General features: G+C 43.2%; 1 protein-coding gene across 5 annotated transcripts in view; it reads left to right on the plus strand.

The window, feature by feature from the left end:
• AUTS2 (activator of transcription and developmental regulator AUTS2) overlaps positions 1-16,867 on the plus strand; it is a 753,203-nt gene that overhangs the window by 117,071 nt on the left and 619,265 nt on the right. The window lies entirely within an intron of this gene.

Genomic DNA, 16,867 nt, shown 5'->3' on the forward strand with positions numbered 1-16,867 from the left:
GTCGTTGTGGAGGGAAGGGTAATTTCCACATTAAATGTGAATGAGTCTTTTTATCCTATCACCACGGCATGCTGCTTTGCATTGATTAGGTAAGGGGGCATTCACACTTCCTCGTGAGTGAGGAATGGGTCTCAATTGGATATTCCTGTCTCTGAATGCAAAATTCCTGTTTCTGCCTGCTCTAACCCACATATTCAGACTCATTTTTGCATGGCACTTAAATGGGCCTAAATATTTCACCAGCTTGCAAGATAACACTGTGACTTGTTCGGTACTTTGTAATCAGTTATTAGGACAGGACTTTGCTGAAATAAAATATGAGGGCAAAGCAAAGTAACATGCCTGTGGCATTAGAATGCCACAGGCATTGATAGGAAGCTTGAGGCATATCAGAGAGATTGGTCCTGAGAGTAACATTTGCTGCCTTTCTGCTTTTGAACTTTTTTTTTTTTCCCCCTCATTTGCCTGTTTCTGAGGTCTGGGATTTATCCTGAATTTAAGAACTGACAGGTTTTGATCATTTGAATAGGTATCACTGTTCAGCGGGGAATACGTGTGCCAGCTGAGATGTCTCTTAAAGCCAATTTGTACTACCAGTTAAAGGAGATGATCTCAAGACTGTAATGTGTTTCGGCTTTAGATTCTCCACCTGTACTACAGCATTCATCTCCTGCTCCTCCCAGCCTGAAATGCACTGCTCTCCCTTCCCAGCCCTTCCACCCAGCGCCACAGACACTCGAGCATGTTCTTTGGTGTGAATACGTATCAAACCACAGAAAAATGACATTGTAAGATTAAGAATCTAGCTTTGATTTACTAAGGTAGAGTACTCTTAGAGCCACAATCATTTCCTAATCCAAAGCTCATCTTTTTGTGCTGAGGATGTGCAGTTTGCCTTCAGGTAAGCAGAATCATCCCTGCTATTGAATCTCCAGCATTTAAGCATGTAGCAACTCCTCGGGCTTCTCTGTATATAACTACTGGCCCAATTCTGGTGCCATCACTGTGTTGAAGAGCAGAAGAATTGAGTTCACAGTTAGTAATCATAGAATTATAGAATGGTTTGGGTTGGAAGGGACCTTAAAGCTCATCTAGTTCCAACCCCCTGCCACAGGCAGGGACATCTTCCACTAGACTGTGTCACCCAAAGCCCTGTCCAGCCTGGCCTTGAACACTGCAGATTTATAGGTAATGCACATAAGGACTTTACCACTACAGTAGTGCTTATTCACAAGACCTTTTCTGATGATTACATTTATGCACTTTGGTAGGATGGCTGTGTACTGTAAATCTGGGAAAAGATACCCAAAACTTGGGATTCAAGCTGTTGGTATCCTGAATCTCATAAAGTAGACATTCGTCTGCCTGAAACTTGGTTGTTTCCTATTGTGCTTCTAGAAAACTCTTTATTTTGTCCTCCAAAGTTTTAGTTGAAAGTTGGGAAGGGGATAGTTTCAGGCATGCAGCCTGAAAGATGAAGAATGATATGTGGGTCCTGGAGAAATTAGTGGGGTGAAGGCAAATACAGCTGGCTGGCCAGAGAGCTTGCCTGCCTCCTTTATTAGAAAGGCATTGTCAGATTTGACCTCCCAGTTGTTACCTTTCTAGGGACATGCACTCCTAGCTGCTCCATAGAAAGATGCAGTGGCATCACTGTAGGCTTATCGATCAGCTGTGGAGCTTCACAGCCCACATTGCAATGTCTGTTAGGAAATACAGGAAGAAATCAGTCTGCAATCTGGCATATGCAGACATACTTGACTGATCCTTGTGGGCCCAGTTCTGCCCCGTTTCCCATGCATCTGTCTGTAAAGAAGAACCATGAAGGGAAAGGAATGGTAGGAATGAAGCATTTGAAGAATGCCTTCAAAGATCCTGTTAAACCATCCTGCTGGAAACTGTAGCCTGGCACGATAGGTCTGGTTCCGATTTTCCATGTATTTGAAGTCTTACGGTGAAGAATGAAGCCTCTGTTTTAAAGAACCGAGTCCCTAAGTGGAAAAAGAAAGAGCCCAGCTGTTAGTAAGGCACTTAAGGTTATTTTGCTTTTTGTTGGGTTTTGTTTTGTTTTAAATCCTTCCGGTAAGCATGGCTGATACTGTTAGTTGTTGAGTTGTTTAGAGAAATCTGTCATGTGTGAGTGGGAGCTCGCTGCATGGGTGGTGAGGTCAGGGGAGCCTGGCCCTCAGCTGTGTGCCTGTATCTACTGCTGCAAAGCCTGGGAGTGCATATGTAAGTATTGATCTAAAGTATGTCTGTGGCATCTGAAGTAATAAAGGAGTGAGAGACTAAGACATCCAGGAAATGTTCAGTGTTTCCAAAGTATTGGTTTGAATGGGTTGAACTTCGCCAAGTGGGCAAAACATCCATATTTAGCTCATGTTTACAATGGAGTGTGTGGCTCTAAATCCATCCAGTTACGCAACAAATCCTTCAAGTCCAAGTGTTCCTGTTCATACCTGGTGACCATTTTAATGATACTTTGTTTGCCTTTGCACCCTCTCAATGCAAGGCCATGGTCGAGCATGCAGTGGCACAGGAGACAAGGATGTCTTTTGTGGGTCTCGATGTATTTACTCTTCTGCTGCCCAGGGAGGGGCCACGGCAGCCCTTGTTATCAGGCTGTCAGAAGAATTAAGACTCAGGCAGTTGCATGAGCAGCGGGATGATTGAAGGCCGGTTTCCGATGGACTTTTATCTCGTAATTGATTTCCTCTGTGGGTTTGTGGTGTCTAATGAGGTGTGAGCTAACACGCCAGCCTTCCCCGCGGTGGGAGGTGAGAGAAGCCAGGCGCCTCTTCGCTCTGCCACTGCAGTCTCCTCGCTGAACTTAGGGGAACTTGGCATTGTTGAGACCTCTGCCCTGCTGTCAGATTTGCTTGGAATTAGTGGGCTTCAAAAGTTATTAAAATGGGGACAGATAGGCAAACACACAGAGGCAGGGTGAACTTCCGTACCCCTTGCTCTTTGAAAATGAGGCTTAAAAAAAGGAAGGAAACTGTGAAGTTGCTTTGGTCTTAAAAGCTTCCTTCGTCTGTATTAATCCTGGGATGGGAGAGTGGGCACAGAAGGGTTGGAGAAGGCACGACAGGGGAAAGTGGTGATTATCATGAGTATAATTCCATGCTAAAATATTCTCTCTTGCCTGAAGTACTGACAAGTGTGTTGGTTCCCAAGGGCTTGAGCAAATAAACAAAAATCAGAGTCCTGGAGCCACGTTTGGGAGCGATTTAGTTTCTAGCACAGTCTGAAACTAGAGGAAGCTTTCCCATGCCTGTTGCTCAGCTTCCCTGGGGCTGGCTGATCCCTGCCTGCTCTCCCTGGATAACTATTTGCTGGGAAGACTGGAAGTAGGTTGGGCTCTCTGGCCTGCAAGAGATCTAATGGAATGGTGCAGAGCAATAGGTGGTATGTATTAGCACTTGAGACTCTGGAAAACCGTTTTACTCCTTTAATCCTTGAGTAAAACATGGATGTTTCTGCAAATCTTGGAAACCCTAAATGCTCTATTAAGCTAGTTCAGATTTAAAAGAGGAATTTCTAAATGTTTGGAGACTGCACAGAAGTGTCCTTTCATCCATTAAGCAGTATGTATCCTCAGGCATCCACACAGTTAATAGTGTTAGCCCCAGTGGAAAGCCTCTTGAGGCGTTGCTGGCTGCACTAGAGAACATGGATCATTTAAACATTAACAGCTTTGGTGATTAATTATTGTGGAAAATGTGGGGTGGAGAATGCTCAACTGGGAATGTTGTCCCACGATGTATTTTTCCCTTGCTGCATTATCAAATCCATTTCTTCTGTAGTCTGGGCGAAGCACTTTCAGAGCAGCGTGGTGGGGAGCAGAGGTTGTCTTGCCTGCTGCTTGGCTTACAGGTTTTCTCTTGACCGTGATGCTGGAGGACCTCTTTGGTGGGGTGTACGGATGATAGGATTTAACTTCGTTTAGTTTAGTGTGATCTCTGTTTTCAGCTAGTGCTAGAAAGGGAGACGTGAGCTCCCTTGAAAACTCTGCCTTGAGTGCTGGGGCCTTGCAAATATGCCCACACATCAGCGCTCACAAGCCTTCGAGTCCTTCACGTGGTCAACCAGGGTTGTGTTGAGCACTTTCTGTTCTTGAATTTGGCTCAATCTCCAGCAAAATCTGTTTGTGAAGCAGGGCTGGGGTGTGTAGATGCCCAGGGTGAGTCACCCGCTTGGTGGTAAATAAGCTCTGCCTCTTGCTTCGTCTGCATCCAGCTAATACAGCTGTAATTACTGAATTGTATTTCCTGGACACTTGGAAGTAATTAGCTCGATACAAAACTAGTGTGTCTTGCCAAATTTAGGCTTAAAATTGTTTCTCTGGTTGGGTGCAGTAATTTTCTATGAGATTTCAAGGTTTTAAAAATACATTTCACTAGTGCTTGGCTTGATAAACTCGTAATGTAGTAAGGCTTATTTGTCAAGGGGGTATACAGATATTAAATGTATTTGGAATTAAATAGGTGCTGGCTAAATTCCCACTTTACTGAAGTCCCAGTGATCCCACTGATGTGGAGTCTGGGCATGCAATTTTGTTGCTGGCTTATTGAAGCTGAGTGGAGGTGTAAGCTGTGAGAATATGGAGACTGGCTTTTCAAGGGGTTTATTTTTGATGTTCTTTCAGCAAAAGCTAGCTGTATGTGAATAGTATGCTTAAAAGAACTACTTTCCACCCCAGCTTTCTTATTAGTTAATGGCAGTACTCAACTAGAAAGAGGTTAGAAACAGGGATTTGCAATCAGCTATTTCCCCACCTAGTTAGGAGAGAAGATGAGGATACAGGAGGTAAGCTAGATAGGTAAGACCACTGAAGATGCAGAGGGGTGAGCAAAGTACTAAGCAAGTCCTAGCAGGAGACAGCTCTAAAAGAAGAGCTTGGAGACATCAGTGCTGTAACACCAAGGCACGTGGACTTGCCTTTGTGTTACAACTTCAACATGTTTAGACAGACAGGCTTAACATCTGGCTCAAGCCTGGACACTGACACTGTGGCTGATTTGGGAGCTCTGTGAATTTAGTTTGCATGGCTTCTTTCTGGTTTGTGAATCATAATTAATGATAATGAGCCCTGAAGACAAAACTGAAAGAGCGCATGGACATGGGTGTCTGCAGCACCAAACCCACATGCAGCTGTACAGCTGGAGCGGAGAGCAGCCTGATCTGGTGGCTGCCCAAGGGACTGGTGCCATCATGCTGGATCTGCAGGACAAGCCAGGCACTAACAGCAATTTAATACCATTGTCAACAGCAGGATTAGGCGCAGTATCCCTGGATTTGTGTAGGGAGAATTTCTGGGGAAAGCAGATAGGATTTTTTCGGAAGAGCTCCAGATCGTGTGTTGGTAGGGTGCGAGTCCTCCTTGTTTCTCCATATGGTGAAGGGTTTTCAAGGTTGCCTTCCAGCTTCAGATGTTGAATGAGGATGGAATAATACACTGTTACATCAGATTTTCATGATTAGAGGGCTGCTTTCTCATGGTGTTTTTATAGTTTCTGGTGCACTGTTTTGTATAAGTGTCTATACAAAGTAATATATGTCTTAAATGCTGTAACATAAGTGAGCTCATGGGGCTACTTCGTTGTCTCGGTTGTTGGCTCAAGCTTTCAGTGTGACCTTACGGTCAATATTGGGAATTGAAAGTGGAGGAGTTATATATGTTCCTAATCGGTACTCTGTTCTCTACTGCATAAAAAGGCCTCTTGCTATTAATTGATCCATAATTCTTTTTTTGTGATAAAAATTAACATCTCGCTTTAAAAGTGTGTACATTGCATGTGTGCACACATTTGGAAACAAATTCCTCATGTTAATGTGTGTGTGCACAAATGCACCTATGTAGAAGCCATGCTTCTGTCCACTTGTAAGTATGTAAAGCTGATGGGTGTTTTACCCTGTACTTCCTTTTCTCACAAGAAAGGACAAATTATAGAAGTGTGTATTGTATTAATACATCTGTTAAGGGATATGAAATACGCAGTGCTGATGCTTTGTATGGAATGGAAGTGCTGTTGTAAACATCCAAACACCAGATAAGCTTTGCCTGGAGAGGAACCATTCATCAACTGGACCCCACCTCCTCAACATTTGTATAGATCATAAACCCACTTGTCACCGCTGCTGGATTGTCTCAGCATCCCCAAAACAGCCATTTCTGCTGTATTCCTGTCACTATCAACAATGGGACTTGAATTATTCAGAAAATCTGGGTATATCACAACTTTATTTATTTGTTTATTTGCACTGAACGTCTTTTGTTTTGGATATGCAGCAAAGAAAGTAAGAGTCTTCCCCTGACCTTGCAGGGCTTCAGAGATAGATGAAGGCCCGTGTTCCTTAAGGCAGCTGGGAATTTATGGTGTTCAAAGAGACTCTGGCTCCAGTGTGGGTTGTTGGCAGCAGTGCTGATAATCACGATGTGACAGCAACTGGACTCTTTTATTTAAGATGTGTTTAAATCTTACGTTCTTGCACTGTAAGGTTATGTCTTTGCAGCCTATCAGAGTTCAGAAGGGAGAGAGGAAAAACATCCAGAAGCCTTTGTTTCAAAAGGTTGCAAGCATAAATCTTTTTTGGTTTGTTTTTCATCACCTGGTATTTTTCTAGATCATAGGAAGAGTGGGTAAGTTGTTTACAGAGTGTGCCAATTGCTTGTCTAAAGCCCATTTGTATGAAACAGAGCACTGTTGTCTTGCAATCTGTTGGAGTGATACCTTGCTAATTCCCTGGATGAGCAGACCTCTTGTGTATGCTTGCATTTTGAGAGTTAGCAAATCTGGTGAGCAAATGTTTCACAAAAGCCAGGAAAATGCATCACAAACCGTGTTCCATCTTTTCAGTATTCATTTTAATTGCTGACAGTCATGTTCCATTGAGGATACAGTAGCGTATCTCTTGTACACGCAGTAGGAGTGTGGTAGTACATGTCCTAAAGCGTTTGTTTCTGAACCACAACACAGAGTTAGCAACGACAGCAAAATGTTCTGTTGACGTATTGTTGATCAAAAAATGTGTAGTAATGGCATCCCTAATATAGCTGCATCAAAGATTTCCTCGGTTATTGAATGTGCAGTCATCCGTTCGCAGTCAGCATCTCTCTAAGGCCTTGCAGCCAAACACAGAGGATACACGAGGTCAAACAAAGAGGTGCCCTTAGCCCAAATGTGTAAAGTCTTCAACACAGCACACATGTGGGTTAGTCGGTTCACCTAAACAGACATACTCAATTAGAGCTTATCTATGCAGAATCTAATGATTTTCAGCTGCGTTTAAATGTTTAGGCTATACAGCTTGTTGTAGTTTATTTCCATGGATATATGGGACTAGCCCTGACTGATCAGAGCTCACTTGTCGTGGTGTAAATGTATCCACGTGGGCAGGTTTCGCTGATGTTTTAACTACATCATTTTTTTTAAACTAGCTGAATCCATTTCAGACCGGTGAGGCAGAGTCCATAGCATTTGTGGGAGCAGGGGAGGGCAAACAGGCCAGGCAAGAGGAAGAAATAGGTTATGTGCTATTTTTTAAAGAAAATACAGCAATGGTGCATTTCTTGTGGATGTGCTTTTGGAGGAATTGGTAGATGCATTCTGCGTACATCAAACACATGTAGCAGAAGTTGATTAATAGATACCTCTGACATAGAACATCCAGATCTATTACTCCTGGTTTGGGGTTTATTTTCTGGTGTATTTTTTAATTCTAGCCTAGGTTTTTCCCGAGGGAACCGTATACCAGAGATCTAGGATTCAGGGAATAGCTGGAGGGAATTTTTTTCCTCTTTTCTTGAGTTAGGAGTACACAGACTTCATTTTGTTGTTTTTTGGTCTATATGAAATCCCCATCAGCCTTTCCACTCAAGGGATCAGTGCAGGCTCTTGGTCTGGTCCTTGTGGTTTTCCTGGGTTGTAAGTGATTTTTACAGCTCAGAGAAATATGGATCAATAAGCAAAGACAAAATATCTGGTGTCAGAAAGCGTTGTATTTCACTGTCTGCTCATAAAGAAAAAGCTGCATGGAATCACACAAATAAACAACGTGCTTTTTAATTGCAGGGACAGCTTAATTACATTTTTAGAGCATGTACTTATTTACATCTCAAAATATACAACCGAATTGCAGGGAGTAGTCTATGTATATAGCTCAATTTTAAATTCCATGTAAATTATATTAGCATAAAATCTGTTAGACACCATAAAAGCATATAAGGGTTTTAGCTCCCTTTCAGTTCCATAGGGCTATTCTCCTGTTTCCCCACCCTGCCAAGCATAAATACTTGCTGCTGTCTCATGAACCGATCATGAGGCCTGTGGTACCCTCATAAAATGGATTTTAAAGCCTGTTAATTATACAGCATGGAATCTGGCCCTGGCTGTGTGTCCCCTTTGCCAGAGGCTGGGCCTGTGGCACCGCAGCCAGCCCTGGGGCAAGGGGCTCTCCTTGGCCTCTGGGGCCAGGTGCTCCCTGCTTTGCTAATGAGGGCATGGGCCCTGCTAATGAGGGTGATTGATCTTGCTAATGAGGGCAGCTGGGCTAATGAGGGTGCTTGCTGGGCCGCTCGTCCCCTTCCCACAGGCCCGGCCCCTTCCTGTTAAGGCAGAGCTGCTGCTGTGGGACGGGGCCTCCTCAGCGTGGGGTGACGGAGCATGGCAGCATCCAGGTACTTCACCGGGTGTGGGGTGAGGTGTGGGGTGAACCCTCGGGGAGGGCTGTAACCCCTGGGGGAGGGCTGTAACCCCTGGGGGTGTTGTGGGACCCCCGCCTGTGGTTGGCACTGCTTGTGTGGGGCTTGGATGGAGGGAATCCTATGAGGGGCCCATCCATGCTCAGGTGCCTGCTCTTAATATCTGGCTCTTAATCTTCTTTAGTGTAAAATCTGTTCTGTAAAAGGGAAAAATAAAGTTTCTTTGGGGGAGCGGTTGAATTCGTGAGGGGTTTTGGTCTGTGAGATTAGGAGGTTATAATCAATCATACTGCTGATGGATTATGTAAAGCAAAGCTTTTTGTTAGAGCCATTCTGTCACATTTTGGGTTTGGGGAGGTACTAAAATGCATCCCCAAAACTGAGCATGGGAGAGTAATAAGTGTCTGTGTAAAAACTTTGTGTTTATTTCTACTTAAACCCTTATCCTTTCTGCTGCTGGGCAGAGCGTGGCCCAAGTTGGGGGTTTGCTGCAGTGTCTGATTTATTCACAGACTGGTTTGGGTTGGAAGGGACCTTAAAGCTGTTCCAACCTCTGTGTTCCAACACCTTCCACTAGACCAGGTTGTATGTTCCAGACTTATATTCTGTGAAGCTTTTGAGTTGTTACTAAACCTTGATGTTGGACAGCTTTTGTCTAGTCCCTTATCTTCCCCCTGCCAGTCCTGTGCAGCCTCCCCAGGGCTTCCACCTCGAGCAGACCTGACTCTTGTGGGCTTTGGACCATGCAGATCACACACCTCCTCCAGTGCTTCATTAGCTCCTACTGTGAGGCTGCAGTTTGAGAAGTAAATTGCTGGGAAGGGGCTGAGGTAGTAGCACAGCCATTTAATTCATTTTAATGAGGCTCCTGGCATACTTTTCCAGGTGCTCTCGTGTCAGGTCTTTGGAGATGTTGTGCCTTTGTGACAGGAGCGTGCCGTGCTAAAGAGGATCCGGGGAGATAACAATAGGATGTCAAAATGAAGTGAAACAAGGGCAGGGCAATTTTATGGAGATGACATGACAGGAGGAAAGTATGGGGGAAGGAGGGGAAGGATTTAAGCTGTCAGTACAGATTTACTGAAGGCTTCCCAATGTCAACTAGAAGAAATGTCAGCACAACTGACTTTGCAATGTCAAGGTGATGGCAGAATGAAGTCCGATCAACTTGGGAAGCATCTCGTGCTCTGGCTGTGGAGATGAGCTACTGTCAGTAAAGATGATGTCAGGATGATAATTATTTTGCACATTGTGATTTAAGTAGGCCATTGTTTCTGTTGAGCTAATTTGAATTTAGCACAAGGTAGGGGAATAGTCATTCAAAGATAAAAGCCTCCAAATTGTGGCTGATTTCTGTGAGAACACCAGGAGTTTCAAACCCAGACCAGGAGCCTGCTGCTGGGAAGCAGGGCCCCTGCCTGCCCTGGGGACTGTATGCTGCCTGCCGTGAGTATAGTTGAGGCCTCTGGTGATCTGAGTTGTGGCTCCATTTGGCTTCTGCATAATGTTGGAGGCATATCTTCATTTCTCTCTTGAGAACTCTACCTATGTGAATATGAGGGCAAATGATGGAGTGGAGGAGAATAATGGTATCACATGGGAGTGCAGCCATTAATTTAGGCAGGGGGGATGGAGGTATTTGAGGATGACCAATTGCAATTCACTGTCATTGGTGAAGATACATGCGTCTATGTGCGATATTGATGAAATTATTGGTGCTAAAATAGCTGTGTTGAAAGTCACTGGGTATTGTTGGTGGCAGAATAAAGTGGCGGCAGAGGCTGTTCCCACCTCTTAGGCCTGTTTCAGGATGCTTGTAGAGTTGAGTGGAGTCCTGAGGAGCAGCAAAAATGGGAATTTGGGCTGTTAGCTGTTCTGCAGCTGTAGGGTGTGGACTGGTTAGTAAATTGTGCCACACAGTAAGGAGCAGGCCTGGGGTGCACAGCTCACTGTTGGCTCTCACCTCCTGCCTCTACCCACTGCGGCAGCACGGTCCGGTGCTGCCACATGCACTTCCCCTCGATGCTGTCGTCCAAGTGCTACCGTGTCTGGCACCCTTTCCAAGGAGGGATTTCCCTGTTAGTTAAACAACTGCGCTCGCTCTCTGTGTGTCCTTTATCACAAAACAAACAGGAAAAAATGTGCTGGAAGAAACAATCGAAGGACTAGCAGTCGGATAATAAATCCCCTGTCTTTCCACACACACTCGGTGCCAGCTGTAGACTAATTAAACTCAATAGTTCACAGGTGTTCCTGGGAATGACTAACGCAGGAGTACTCTCCTCTTTAGGCCTTGTTAACATCTTTTTCAGAGCTCTTTAAATTTCATACACCAGCAACGCTGAGCTAAACCCCATGAAAGACAGTAGAAGGGGACTGGAGCTATTACAAGAGTGCTCTTAGTGTTAGCACAGGCTACATCCCCACTCAGTTCAACAGCTTATGCATTCCAAATCTCCTGGAGACCAGTGTAAGAAGGAAATCTGCTTCCTTAGAAACATTCAAATTTCTGTAGCCAAATGAAATTTTTGCCTCTGGAGCTCATGATATAATTTTACATGCTGTTAGGGTGCCCATGGTGTGTACGCTCAGAAAGTCTCTGGCCAAATGAAAGAGATTTAGTTGTTTTGTTAAGGCTTATAATACCTTCCCAGGGAGAAGTAAACAGAAAGCAAGACTTCCTCCAGACCTCCCTGCTTATTGAGTCTTCCTCTGGGCTTTGACTGATCTAATGGTAATTTCCTTAGACTCTAGTGTTACAGAACTGGACTTGCCTACCCGTAGCCTGGCTTGATATGACACGTTGCAGCAACAAAGTGCTTCCAGTTCCAACCTGCTTCCACTAACTTTGCTGTGTAGCAAAAGCTCAGATTGTACTGGATCTCTCAGAGTTGTGTAGGTCTGTGGCTGGACCAGCTTACCTGTGCACTCATCTACTCCTCTTGGTTCATGTTATTTTTGCCCTTTTTTTTTTTTTTTTTTGGTCTTTCATTCCAAAAATTTACATTTAATTCTGTGAGCTCTCATAATGGTTAAGAATGGCACAGGAAAGGAGGTTTTTAGTGTTGTTTTCTCAGGTTCCTCAAAAACCTCTTCTCTGGAGCTGGCCCAGACTCTACATAAATCTGGTGTGCAGCTTTTCTCCTTGGAGAGAAAGCTCCTTGGCCAGAAACAAGGCAGAATTACTGCGCTCAGACCAGATAGCCCAGAGAGAGAAACTACTTTGCCTATGTAAGCTAGATAAAAATACTTTTATGCCATCAGCACTGTCTTGGTGTACCTGACCTCTTGATGCTTTACTGTCCTGCCTCGGTCATGTGCTTTCCAGCAGACTGGGATTGCTCCTGTGTGGATAGACAAGGCAGAAGTTTTGCTGCTTTAGCAGAAGTACTAAGTGAAATGATTCCTAAATTTCATTGCTCTTGTTAGATTCTTCTGCTTCTTCCTAATGATACTTCCAATTGTACTCGTTTATGCTCTTTCCTAGACAAGAAAATCCACAGTGATTTACCTAAATCTTAAATAGATTTATTACTGACTTACTTATGCTAAATTGATGTAAGATAGCCTCAAATCAAAGTAGTAGTTCCTACATGAAGGTACTGCACCAATTGAATGAAGTGATTTTTCTCAGTCAACTCTATCGCATCAGTACAATTTTACTGATGCATAAAATCTTATTTAAACTGCTACACCTTTTGGTGTGGCTATGAAGGGCAAAGAGCTTTTATTCTCCTACATGTCAGATCTGTGGAAAAGAAATCTGTATTCTCAAATAATAAATTATATTCAAGAATAGTTCATTCTAACTATCTTTTTAGTAATTCTTCTCTTCCCTCTGCTCACTGGTAGGTCTTATGGTGCTTCAGAGGAAGACGTAGTTCTAGCTTTTGTTGTGTACTTGGGGAAACTGAGGTACAGACTGAAATGAGATTTCAGAGTTCACTGGCCTGGCTATGGAAAGCTGAGGGTAGGAGTCTCCCAAATCACTGTTCGTTACATCAGTGTTATGATGCCTCCCCTAAACACTGCGTTGTTTCCGAAAACACAGGGTACCTGGGTGAAGTGAGCCCAAGTGAGCTTCCAGAGTTAGGATGAAATGAATGGTTTGGATTAGGTTTGTATAAGTCTCACCAGCTTAGGAAAAGCCTAAAACTCTTTGAGTGTATTTGCATTGAGGTGATTTTGTGTGCAGAAGCCACTGTTTCAGAGAGTTTGATGGCAAGAGAATCAGCAGGACAAGTACATACTTTCATAAGGTCTCAGGATTTGATTTCTTACCATTTAATGTCATTATTTTCTGAGTAAAAAAGTAAAACCCCCAAAAGTGCAGTGCACAAAGCTAAAAATGTTAAGCAAAAAGTGGGCAGAGTGTAAGAAATCCTTCCCTGACCCCAGTCCCACACCTCCCTGAGTATCATTGCTTGCGACATTGATTTGAGGGTATTTAATAGAGAAAAAGACTTCATCGTTTCTGCGTTGGAGACTTCTCTGTGGCTGAAATCCAAAAGCTCATTTGCACACCAGTTCTGAAGTTAAATAAATTATGGGACAATCAGTGTAACACTAAGCTGAAGCACTAACACGATGGGGAAGTGCTTTACAGAGAGCGTTGCTGTAGCTGCTTCTCCTCCCTTTCCAAGGTGAGAGAATGGTTAAAAATGACATAGTGATATTCATTGGCATTTATCTAATGAGGTGAAAAATGGGATCTCACTGTGTGTGGATTATTTTTCAGTGGGCAATGGTAGAATTCCCATTACTTGAAAGCTCAAATTCAAAACTAAATGAGCAGATCTACTGTTGAGAAAAATACTTGTCAGCAAAGGCAAGTTTAGCTGAATTCACTGGTATTTTTAATCTGATTTTAAGGTAATCTTGCATTACCTGTAGGAGTGTTTAGGTATGTGTGTGCAGTACCTCTTCCTTATCAAATAAGACTTCTTTTAAGATATGTTTAAAATGTTTTTCTACCTTGAATTTTGGGGGCTGAAATGTTTCTGAACACTGGAAATAGGCCAGCATGTCAAAATAGGTTGAAGATTACAATATAATCAGTTTTCTTCCTGCTCAGCAAAGAAATGGCCTAATGATTCTTCTTCCCTGTATGATTCTTCTTCACTGTAAAACATGTACTTTTAAAAGAACACAGTGTGGGTTCTCTACATGAACTTTTATATAGTTGGTCGACAAAATGACTTCTGTGTAAACCTTGCCTGCACGTGATTGCTCCCCACTAGGTTGCTGGATTACACTAGATAATGTACTGATGTTTTGCACTCAGCAGAAAACAGGTTGGTTTTGCAAGGAAGTAGGTGGTTAAGTTTCCTAATGGTGTGGTTCTGGTCATTGAATACACCTCACTCATCATGGTTTTATTTTGTTTAACCACCCTTCTTAAAAATAAAACTATCTAACTTGAGATCCTGTTGGGCTTTGTTTTGTAGTCAGGTGTCTTTTTCCATTGTAGGTGATTAGTGGTGTGCCATGGTCAAGGTAGCTTTTACATCTCTGGTGAATTAAAGATTTGCAGCCTCCATCCCAAATTGAGTGTTTCTAATGCCTAAATCCATATGGACTTCTTCAGATGCTTGTCCGCTTGATAAGCGAGCCCCTCTCCCTTTAGTAAGAGACTTGCTTTCATCAGACTTAACGTGCAGCAGAATCTGCTGGGTAGTTGTGAAGGATGTATATGGGTGGGATTTGGGGATTCTGGTATCAATGGAGCAGCTGAAAAGTGCAGGTGCCCAGATGCCAACTCCAAAGACCTGTATACAGTATAGACAAGGTCTATCCCCCTTTTCTAAGCATATTCTACAACCTTGTCTAAGTTAGTGTAGGAAGTAATTATTTTCTCTTAAAATGAAAAGCATTAAGTACCACATGATTTAGCACAGCTTCTGAGCTCCTTATCTTTAGAGCTAAAAACTGGTGTTAAGGTGACTCTTTTTTCAGTAGTAGTTTCAAGATTATCTCTTACCCCTTAGGAGTTAATAGTGAGTGAGAGATCTATGTCTACGTGATAAAATTAATTCCAGCATAAGATGAGAGTAAAGCCCAAATACTTGGAAGTCTAGTCTCTTGATTTGATTTCTTATGAAACTGAATCCTCCTCCTCTTCTGTATTCAAGGAAAGAATACAGTATGAGATATAACTTCAGTAGTTTTCTCAAAGGGAAGAGTCAAGCTTTTCTTTGAAGGCCAAATTATTTCTATCTAACTGTTAAATAAATCCTAAAGCAAATATCAGCAGTGCTGTACCACATCCAAAGCAATACTCCAATCTGGATGAGTAAAATGTTAATTTCTGTATAGCTTTATGCTTTCAATTTTGCACCAAATCTCATATTTAAGGGCAAAACTCTACTTTTTAAAGTGAGAGATAGTTTTGGGACTTTGCAGATTTGGATTGTGCAGTATAAAGCCGGTAGGTCAGTTGGACTGGGGTGATCCTTGTTGCGAACCCAAGCCAGCAGACGTGTTGTAGTGCTCAAGCCTGCTCTCTTTGTGTGTTTGGATGCTATCCCGGGTTGGAGGAGCCTGGCTGTTGGTGACAAGGGAGGAACTGCAGCCCGTGACTCTATGTGCTGTGAAGGGGACGATCCCAAGGCCTCGTTCAGCTGGTGTTGCCAGGGAGCGTGTCTGTGCACCGCAGAACTGCTGGCTCGTATGGAGGCCCTGTCAGCTTGGCAGCTTGATTTGTGTTGTGACTAGCAGGAAAAGAAGCAAAGGGAGAGGAGCAGGGAGAAGGCCTTCCCTTTCTCAGCTGCATGTGGGTGTATTTATGTGTGGAAATTAAGTGCCATTTCTTGACGGGTTTCTTTGTTCCTTCATCAAACAGGGGGCAATATACCTGCTTTGGGTTGCTCTAAGAAGTGATTGTGTGCATCTGTGAGCACCACATCCGTCAGCCACCCCTCCACAGCTCTGCATGCCACTGTTCAGCTTGCATCCCTTCTGGAAAGCATGTTCCAGCTCTGGTTTAGCAGATATATCTATTGCTGCTTCTCATTTTCTCCTAGGCAAGAGAGGCTAATTTGGTTTCTTAGTGCAGCACCAAGAGTCAAGTCCTTCATAGATTACCTTGTATGGCTTCAATTAGTTTTTGCTTTTTTGTCCTTTGTGGTTGCTTTGGTTCTGAGCAATGAAGAATTAATCCAGATTCTCTTACAACTCAACAGACTTTGAATTATGACATGAAAGGAGAATAATATTTGCGATTTTACAATGCAAAACTATCCTGTGGCTTAATTCATTAGTGTTTGTAAGACGTATTGAAGCAACTGGATTGAAGTTGCTCTGGAAGTGGGTACGGCTAGCACTGAGATGCAGCCATCAGGTTACATTAGAAATGACAAGGCAAATATGCCCAGAAGGCTAGTTTTGATGATTATTATTATTAGCTTTATGGCTGGGGATCAGGAGCTAAACTTTGATAAGCAAAAATCCTCAGACACTGTGTGTTAAAGTGAATTCCTGATTCATTCCATATAGCAGAACTTCAGTAGAATCTTCCTGTGAATAAGAGTCGTCATCTCCTCTTCCTTGATGAGTCACTGCTGAGGTTTTTGCCTTGTCCTGTCTCCCAAGGCAGCTGCACCTCTATTTTGGGAAAACTGTTATTTTGGGGGGATCCTTCTAGATGAAAGGCAGGCAAATTACCATCATTAAATAATAATCCCGTGGAGCCCCAAAATATTACATACTTTAATGCTGTTGTGTAATCCTGGGGATTACTGATGCTTTATGCCCCTGTATAATAGCCTCAAACACATGAGAACATTGTGAAATATGAGAGGGGAAAATACTTGACAACACTGCATTTTTGAAGCTGAAAGTACTTAAAGCAATGTTGCCTGAATTCCTCTGCAGATTAATTAGGATGTTATTTCAAAAACCTTAAAAAATGCTGGGCAAAGAACAATGTGATGTTCTGTGCCCAAAGTCAAGTGTTAATGGGGCAAAGCACTGTATTGCTTTCCCTTTATCCTTGCTCCTGATGATGCTGTGGATCTGATCTGCAGGTCAGGATGGCAGCTGGGGATAGTGCACTTAGATTTGTGAGTAGAGACTGAGTTTGCCTGGCCATGGCTTGTCGTGACTTATTCATCCCACGACACCTCCTGTTAGCTTAGCCCGTTTCAGTGAGCCCTGGTACATTCA

This window comes from Strigops habroptila (assembly GCF_004027225.2).
Source record: "Strigops habroptila isolate Jane chromosome 13 unlocalized genomic scaffold, bStrHab1.2.pri S16, whole genome shotgun sequence".
Taxonomy (NCBI): domain Eukaryota; kingdom Metazoa; phylum Chordata; class Aves; order Psittaciformes; family Psittacidae; genus Strigops; species Strigops habroptila.